This window comes from Erinaceus europaeus, chromosome 14 (assembly GCF_950295315.1).
Source record: "Erinaceus europaeus chromosome 14, mEriEur2.1, whole genome shotgun sequence".
Taxonomy (NCBI): Eukaryota; Metazoa; Chordata; class Mammalia; order Eulipotyphla; family Erinaceidae; genus Erinaceus; species Erinaceus europaeus.
The window spans coordinates 38719536-38728884 of record NC_080175.1 but is presented as its reverse complement, the minus strand read 5'-3'; positions in this window follow the sequence as shown (position 1 = coordinate 38728884).

Genomic DNA, 9349 nt, shown 5'->3' with positions numbered 1-9349 from the left:
ACGTCTGGGAGTGTGAGGCCTCCATTTCTGTTTCTTTTCCTTAAGATGGTTTTGGCAATTCTAGGTGTTTTCAGGTTCCAGATAAATGATTGTAGCGTTTGTTCTATTCTCTTAAAGAAGCCTGGTGGAACTTTGATGGGTATTGCATTAAATTTGTATATGGCTCTGGGGAGAATATTCATTTTGATGATATTTATTCTTCCAATCCATGAGCATGGGATATCTTTCCATTTCTTGGTATCAGTTTCTATCTCCTTGAGTAGCGACTCATAGTTTTCAGTATACAAGTCTTTCACTTCTTTGGTCAACTTTATTCCTAGGTATTTGATTGATTTAGCTGAAACAGTAAATGGGAGTGATTTCTGGATGTCTTCTTCTTCAGATTTAGTGTTTGCATAAAGAAATGCCACTGATTTTTGTACATTGATTTTGTAGCCTGATACCTTGCTATATTGCCTAACAACTTCCAGTAATTTTCTACTGGATTCTTTAGGTCTTTCTATGTATACTATCATATCATCTGCAAATAGTGAGAGCTTGACTTCTTCCCTTCCAATCTGTATCCCTTTGATTTCTTTCTCTTGCCTGATTGCTATGGCAAGAACTTCCAATACTATGTTGAAGAGTAACGGTGACAGTGGACAGCCCTGTCTAGTCCCCGATCTGAGGGGGAATGCTTTCAGCTTCTCTCCATTGAGTATGATGTTGGCTGTAGGTTTGCTATATATAGACTCCACTATCTTGAGGAATTTCCCATCTATTCCCATTTTCTGTAGAGTTTTGAGCATGAATGGGTGTTGGATTTTGTCAAAGGCTTTCTCTGGATCTATTGAGATAATCGTGTGGTTTTTGGCTTTGCTTTTATTGATGTGATGAATGACATTGATTGATTTACGGATGTTGAACCAGCCTTGCATTCCTGGGATGAATCCCACTTGGTCATGATGAACAATCTTTTTGATGTGTTGCTGTATCCGGTTGGCCAAGATCTTGTTTAATATTTTGGCATCTATGTTCATCAGAGATATTGGTCTGTAGTTTTCCTTTTTTGTTCTGTCCCTATCAGCTTTTGGTATCAGGGTGATGTTGGCTTCATAAAAGGTGGAAGGGAGTATTCCTGTTTCTTCAATCTTATGGAATAGCTTAAGAAGTATGGGTATTAACTGTTTCCTGAAAGTTTTGTAGAATTCGTTTGTGAAGCCATCTGGTCCAGGAGTTTTGTTGTTGGGGAGATTCTTAATAACGGTTTCAATTTCTTTGTCTGTGATTGGTGCATTTAGATTTTGTAGTTCTTCTTGGTTCAGTTTTGGAAGTGCATAGGTTTCTAGGAATTGTTCCATTTCTTCCAGATTCTCTAGCTTGGTGGCATATAGTTCTTTATAGAAGTTTCGCAGAATTCTCTGGATTTCTGTGGTGTCAGTTGTGATATCTCCTGCATCGTTTACAATTCTATTAATTTGAGTCTTCTCTCTTTTTTGTTTGGTGAGTCTGGCTAGGGGTTTGTCAATTTTGTTTAATCTTTCAAAGAACCAACATTTGGCTTCATTGATCTTTTGTATGGTTCTTTTATTTTCGATGTTGTTTATTTCTGCTCTAACTTTAGTGATTTCTGTCCTTCTGGTTGCTTTAGGGTTCCTTTGTTCCTCTTCCTCTAAGTCCTTGAGGTGTCTAGTAAGGTCGTTCATTTGGGCTTCTTCTTGGTGTTTAATATGTGATTGTATGGCTATAAGTTTCCCTCTCAGTACTGCTTTCGCTGTGTCCCTAATATTTTGATAGGTTGTGTCTTCATTTTCATTAGTTTCCAGGAACATTTGAATTTCCTGTTTGAGTGAGTCTCTGACCCAGTGGTTCTTAAGGAGCATGTTGTTTAGTTTCCAAATTCTATGTCTTTTAATAATTTTCCGTTTGTTGTTAAAAGTTAGTTTTACTCCACTGTGGTCTGAGAAGATACTTGGAATGATTTCAATGCTCTTGAATTTATTGATGCTGTCTTTGTGGCCTAACATGTGGTCTATCCTTGAGTATGTGTTATGTGGATTTGAAAAGAAGGTGTATTCCAGTTTTTTGGGGTGGAGGAGTCTGAAAATGTCCAAGAGGTCTAGTCTGTCAATCTCTTCATTCAATTCTCTTGTATCTTTATTGGTTCTCTGTTTTGTTGATCTGTCTAAGTGTGAGAGTGGGGTATTGAAGTCTCCCACTATTATTGTATTACTATTGATGTATTTTTGAAATTCTTTCAGTAGGTGTTTAATGTATTTAGATGGTCCCTCGTTGGGTGTATAGATGTTAATAATTGTTAAGTCTTCTTGGCTGATTGATCCTCTAATCATTATGTAATGTCCTTGCCTATCTTTTATTACTTTATTTAATTTAAAATCTATCGTGTCTGAGATGAGAATGGCTGTTCCTGCCCTTTTTTGTGGACCGTTAGCCTGTATGATAGTTTTCCATCCTTTCACTTTAAGTCTGTGTTTATCTTGTTGTGACAGATGGGATTCTTGAAAGCAGCATATGGTTGGGTTATGTTTTCTGATCCATCCCCCCACCCTGTGCCTTTTGATGGGTGAGTTTAAGCCATTGACATTTATTGATATTATGGATTTAATGTATTGTAGTGCCATTGTTCTAAAAAACGATTTGTTTACTCTGATATATTACAAGTATTATAGTGATGTTCTTGTTTTAAGAGGTCTTTTAGTACCTCTTTCAGGGCCGGCTTGGTGATAGTTGCCTCCTTTAACTGTTGTTTGTCTAAGAAGGTTTTGATCCCTCCATCTAGCTTGAATGAAAGTCTAGCAGGATATATTATCCTTGGTTGAAACCCTTTTTCATTCAGGGCTCGATAGATATCTTGCCACTCCCTTCTGGCTTTTAGAGTTTGAGTGGAGAAATCTGCAGAAAGTCTTATGGGTTTTCCCCTGTATGTGACTTTTTGTTTCTCTCTTGCAGCCTTTAGGATCCTTTCTTTATCCTTACTTCTTCTCATTGTGACTATGATGTGTCTTGGTGTTTTCAGGTCTGGGTTGATTCTGTTTGGTACTCTCTGGGCCTCTTGCACCTTGATATCCTTTCTGTTATTCAGGTCTGGGAAATTTTCTTGTATTATTTCCTCTAGAATGTTTGCTTCCCCTTCCTCTCTTTCTTCCTCTGGCAGGCCAATTATACGAATGTTACTTCTTTTGAGCTCATCCCATATGTCTCTGTTGTTGTTTTCAGTGTCTCTCAATCTCTTTTTAAGCTCTTTCACCTCTTTCTTAGTTTTCTCTAACTCATCCTCTGTCTGACTAATTCTGTTTTCTGCTTCTGTTAGTCTGCTTTCCCTTGCCTCAGCTTCTTTCTTCATTACAGCTATTTCAGCTTTCAGTTCTCTAATTGTCTCAAGATAATCAGTATTTTCCTTGGGTGTCTCAACTGTTGTTTCCCTAATACTGCCATTCCTTTCCTCCAATGTTGTTTTCATTTCTGTGATTAATAAGTTTATTATTGCTTGCATACTTTTCTTATCTATGGTTACTTCTGATTGATTTATGGTTTCTTCTGGGATCTTGTCTTCATTCACTGGGGTAGCAGTTTTATTTGTTTTTAATCTACCCATATTTTTTTTATTTATGTGTTTCTATCTCTCTCTTTTTTTTTAATGCTCTGTTGTTCCTCAGTTGTTGTGTTGTGAGCACAAGTAGCACTGTACTAAATACCTTTATGACAATTGCACTCACCAACCTCCGGAATTACAGTAGCAACTGAAGTAAGTATTGAAGGAGTTTAATCATTACCAGTTAGCCAAAAAATTTCTCCAGTCCGTGAAAAAATAGTAACCAAATCCCAGTGAAGAAAGAGAAAAGAAAGAGAGGATAGCAAGAATAGACAGTTATGCAAATCTACTATCCAGTGTATATTCTAGGGGTAACAAGAGTGTAAAGGGAACTAGAGCAGAGATACACACATAGAAAGTCCACTCTGGGTCAGATTTCTTCCCCAAAGTAATTCACAAATTCAGAAAGGCAAAGAAGAAAGAAGTGTATGACAGGATAAAAAAAAATAGTAATAATAAAAAATAAAAAAAGAGATAGAGAGAGATAAGAGAGAGAAAAGGGAGAATATAAGAAGAAGGGTTGTAATTAAAGAGCAGTGCGAGGAACTTCCCAAATGTGTATCAGTGAGTTTAAAAAAAAAAAAACCCTGTTTGGTGGTATGGGGTATCCTGCTAGTAGCTGGTCCCAGGCACTGTTTATGGTGGGGCGGGGGGAGCGGCGGGAAGGATGTATGCTTGAAAATTAAAAGGAAGAAAAAAGAATTTTTTTCCCCTACTCTAATTCTTAACCCAAATTAAGTTATAGACACCTTGGTATGACCGCTGTGGCCCCTTATTGGCTGGCCTGCTAAAGGCAGAAAATCCTATTGTTTACACGAGATGTGTCTGGAGCTCAAAGGCTAGCTGCTTCTCCGTAGTCCGCCATCTTCCGGGAAACCCCCCCCTCCAGACTTTTTTAAAGGATTTCTCAAAAATGAAAACTAGCTCCAAATCCTTTGATCCAATGAGAGCTATACTCAAGAAGTCTTTGGATCTGCTCTCAGGGTCGCGGTGGACCCTGGATTCTCCCAAGAGGAAGCCCCCGAGCTAAAGTGCTCTCTCCGGGTCCTCTGCCCGCCGCGCTCTGCAACCGGTGGAGGAGCCGCCTTCCTGGGCGGGCGGAGGACAATGCCCGGCGCACTCGCCTTGCCCGGCGCCCTGGGAATTGTGGAGCCCCGCTAGTCCGTGTCACCTTTACTCTAATTCTTAACCCAAATTAAATTGTACCCACTCTTTGGTGTCACCCCTTATTAACTGGCCTGCTAAAGGCAGAAAATCCTACCGTTGCCGAAGATGCGGTCAGAGCGTTCGCTGTCAGCAACTTCTCAGGCCGCCATCTTCCTCTCCCCCTCAGTTATCATATTAGCTCATTCTGCTAACTGGCATTTTAGCTCAGCTATTTCAGCTTTCATTTCTCTAATTACTTTGAGATCTCTAGTATTTTCCTAGAGGGTCTCATTTGTGTTTCCCTAACTCTGATATCCTATTCCTCCATAGTTGTCTTCGTTTCTATGATTATTAGGTTTACTATTGCTTTCATACCTTTTTTTTAATCTATGGTTACTTCTGAGTGATTTATAGTTTCTTCTGGGCTCCTGTACTGACTCATTTTGTTAGTAGTTTTATTTGCTTTTGATTTACCTATTTTTTAAATTGATGTGGTTTTTAATTTTCTGTTCTGTTATTCTTCAGTTATTTTGTGTTGAGTACAAGCCACTTTATACTAAAAATGTTTTACAAATGCAGTCACAAACCTCAGAAATTATAATAGTAGCAACTGAAGCAAGGATTGATGCTGTTTAAGCAATACCAGTTAGGTAAACAACACCTCCACCCCAAGAAAAAAATAACAAACAAAACCAAGAGAAAAAGAAAAAAAGAGAGAAAGGAAAAAGGCAAAGCAAGAATATGCCATTACGTAAATTTCCTGTCCACTATATTTCTAGGTATAGCAAGGGGAGAAAGTGGAAAATAGATACATACAGAAAGACAAAGTCCACTCTGATTCATATTTTTTCCATAACAATTCATAAATGAGTGCCATTGAATTCAGAAGGCAAAATAAAGAAGAAGAAGAAAGAAAGAAAAAAAAGAGCAGTGAATGAAAAGAGATTTTTCTTTTTCAATTAGCTAGGAGGAGAGAAAAAGAAGGGTGGAGGGAAGATGGAGAAAGAAACAAGTTTCTCCCGCAATGGATAGGATAGCCAATCACTGATTAAGGGAAATAGCAACGGCAGTTAATTTTGACCAACCTGGATAGGAGGGAAAAGGGACACACATATATAATAATAGTAATAATAAAATAAAATTAGGTAAAAAACCCTAACAGTCAGTCTTCAGCTTGGACCACTCCAGATTGGCTGCACACATCCTGGTCCCCTTCCTAAACCAAGCAAAGACTATAAATTATAAGAAGTATCAACAAACAAACAAAAAACACCCCATCTAGTCTTCCACAGGCAGAGCTGTGGCCCTGATTGCTCAGGTATTCTGTCACTCAAATACAGCACCAGCCCCTTACAAAAGAAAAGACAGGGAAATAAAGCTTGGAATGACACCTCTGCTGAGCCAGGAATCATGGTAAAGAAAACAGCTCTACAGGAAACCTCTCAGGAAACCTGAGAGGTGCAACTTGACAGCCAGCTGGTTCTGGTGATGGGGTGGGCTGGGGAGGGTGAGTTCAGAAATAATCAAGCCAAAGATTTTCTTTTCTTTGTTCTTTTGGCCTGTTTGGCAGTCCAAGTGTGGGTTACAGGAATTTTTTTTTTTTTTTTTTTGGTGTTACCCTGAACACCCCTTGTTCAGCCTTTCCACACTGGCCCAGATATCTTACCCTCATTGGAGAATCCCAGGTTGAAAGCTACTTCCTTTTGGAGCTCACATCATGTATTATCCCCAAGTTGCCATCATGGCTCCACCCCCTACTTTATTTTTTAAAGAGAGAGACACATGAGAGAGTTCACAGAAACCAGATTATTGCTCAGCTCTCACATATGGTAGTGCTGGGATTTGAATCTGTAAACTCAGAGCCTCAGATTTGAGAATCTTTTGTGGAACCAGTATGCAGTCTCTCAAGTCCTTTACTATCTTTATAGCATTGCATTTTGCAGAATGTCATATAGTTGGAACATAATAGTTTGTCGCTTTCTTATGTTGTTCACATTCATTTGGTAATAGACATTTAAGGTCCCTCCCTGTCTCTTCACAACATGATAGTTCATTTCCTTTTAGTGCTAAATTATATTCCACTATGTGTATTATCATAGTTTATTTATCTATTCACCTACTGAAGGACATCTTTGCTACTTCCAAGTTTTGGAAATTATGGATAAGGCTGCTATAAATACCAACATAAAACTCTTGTGTGGGTGTGAATTTTCAGATTCTTTGGTTAAATATGAAGGCACTTAATTGATAGCTTAAATATAATGGCTATAATCCATTTTTTAAGGACCTGCCAAACTGTTTTCAAAAGTAGATGTGCCATTTTTTTTATTTCCATTAGCAACGAGTGACAATTTATCTAGTTCCTCATCCTCACCAACAAATGTTTTCAATGTGTTGGGTTTGATTATTTTAATAGGTATGCAGTGGCACTTCATTTTTGTTTTATTTTACATTCTCTCATGACATATAATGTGGAATATCTTTTCACATACTTACTAATAATTTGTATGTATTTTTGTTTTTGAAATACGTGCTTATGTTTGGGGTCCTTTTTGTAATTATATTGCTTGTTTTCTGTTGTTGAACAAAATGTATTAACAAGATTTATATATTTTTTATTTTAATAAGAGAGAGACTCCACAGCACCAAAACTTCCATCAATGTGGTAAGGGTCAGGCTCAAACATGGGTTGATGGCAAGGCAAAGCAGCACACTGTCAGAATGAACTATTCCGCTGATCCAAAATATTATATTTTAAGATATTATATTTATTTAAGTTGAACTCTAAGTGGCATTCTGCTATAAGACATATATTTTAATAAGATTTCAAATATCTTTAAAAATGACTTCTACTTTATTGCTGAGTTAAATCTATATGTATAAATACATACATAAATTGAATTTTAGATTCAACATGATCAATGGTACTAAATCATTTAAAATATCATTTAAAGGAAATATGTTATTGAAAGATTGAGTGTTATCTTACCAGGTAAGTTACCTGTCTGTCTATGTAAGCTACTCAAATTTTAGTCCTAGAAAATGGGGAATGATATGACCCAGAGAAAGTTTTAATTCAGTGAAATCTCTCTCTCCTCTCTGTCTCCTCTCTCTTTCTACCCCTATCCCTCTCATTCTATGAATAAAATATTTGTCCTGGGTTGGTAAAATTGTGCATTCATGAGACCCCAGTAACGCCAAATAAATAAAACAGTTAATGTTGTTTTATTGAACTCTGATTCATTCAGTGCTTTGTTTCATAAAAGGTTCTGCTATCATAATTTTTTACATATGATTCCAAGTAGTCATTGATTATACATTTTATCTGAAAAATGTTCCCCTTTACTTACAGTGAAAAAACAATTTTCTAGAACTTTATTGAGCATAAGCATCATCTTTATTTATTTATTTAGTTAGTTTTTCCTATATAAGCCTCTGGATCCAGAAGCTGGAATTCCAATTCTGATCAATTACTAGAACTCAGATTACTCAATTTATACCTTAAGCCCACTTTTCTATAAATTATAAATGGTATATACTTTTAAATATTTATTTATTAGAAAGACATAGAGAAGAAATGATACAAAGAGCTCGAAAGAGATGATAACATCAAACTACCTTCAATGTAATGAAAGCCAGCCTCAAACCTGGATCACATAACATAGCAGCAAACTATCAAAATTAATTACTTATCCTACCCACTTTATTAATTTTAGGTAGCAGCAAAGAGAATAAAAAAGTCCATAGCACTATAATTGCCTTTAGCAAGGTAGGGGCAAGACTTGAAGCTGAGTTGTACACAAATGGTACACTCTTTACAGGTTGATTATCAATTATTTGAATTATTATAGGTCATTAGAACACTTCTTGATACACAGTAAACATAATTATGCTGTTATTTTCCTTCAAATTTTGAACTACATGAATAGTTTTTCTCTTATGACTATATGAAATAATTCTATTAGTCTTTTTTTTTTAAAGTGAGTGATCTTTGTATTATTTTCTTTTTAATTTATTTTATTTTATTTTAATTTTTTATTTAAGAAAGAATTAATTAACAAAACCATGGGTAGGAAGGGTACATTTCCACACAATTCCCACCACCAAATCTCCATTTCCCACCCCATCCCCTGATAGCTTTCCCATTCTCTATCCCTCTGGGAGCATGGACCCAGGGTCACTGTGGGTTGCATAAGGTAGAAGGTCTGGCTTCTGTAATTGCTTCCCCACTGAACATGGGTGTTGACTGATCAGTCCATACTCCCAGTCTGCTTCTCACTTTCCCTAGTAGGGTGGGTCCCTGGGGAAGCGGAGCTCCAGGACACATTGGTGGGGTCTTCAGTCTAGGGAAGCCTGGCCGGAATCCTGATGGCATCTGGAACCTGGCTGTTGAAAAGAGAGTTAACATACGAAGCCAAACAAATTGTTGAGGAATCATGGACCCAAAGATTGGAATACAGGAGAGGAAGTGTTAGGGGGGTACTCACTGCAAACTCTACTGTACTTCTGCTTTCAGGCATATATTTTGCAGTAGTTTACGGATACTTGTGAACATATGCTCTCTCTCACAGAAACTGGTGTATATCTAGGTTTTGGGACTTTGTTAGAAAG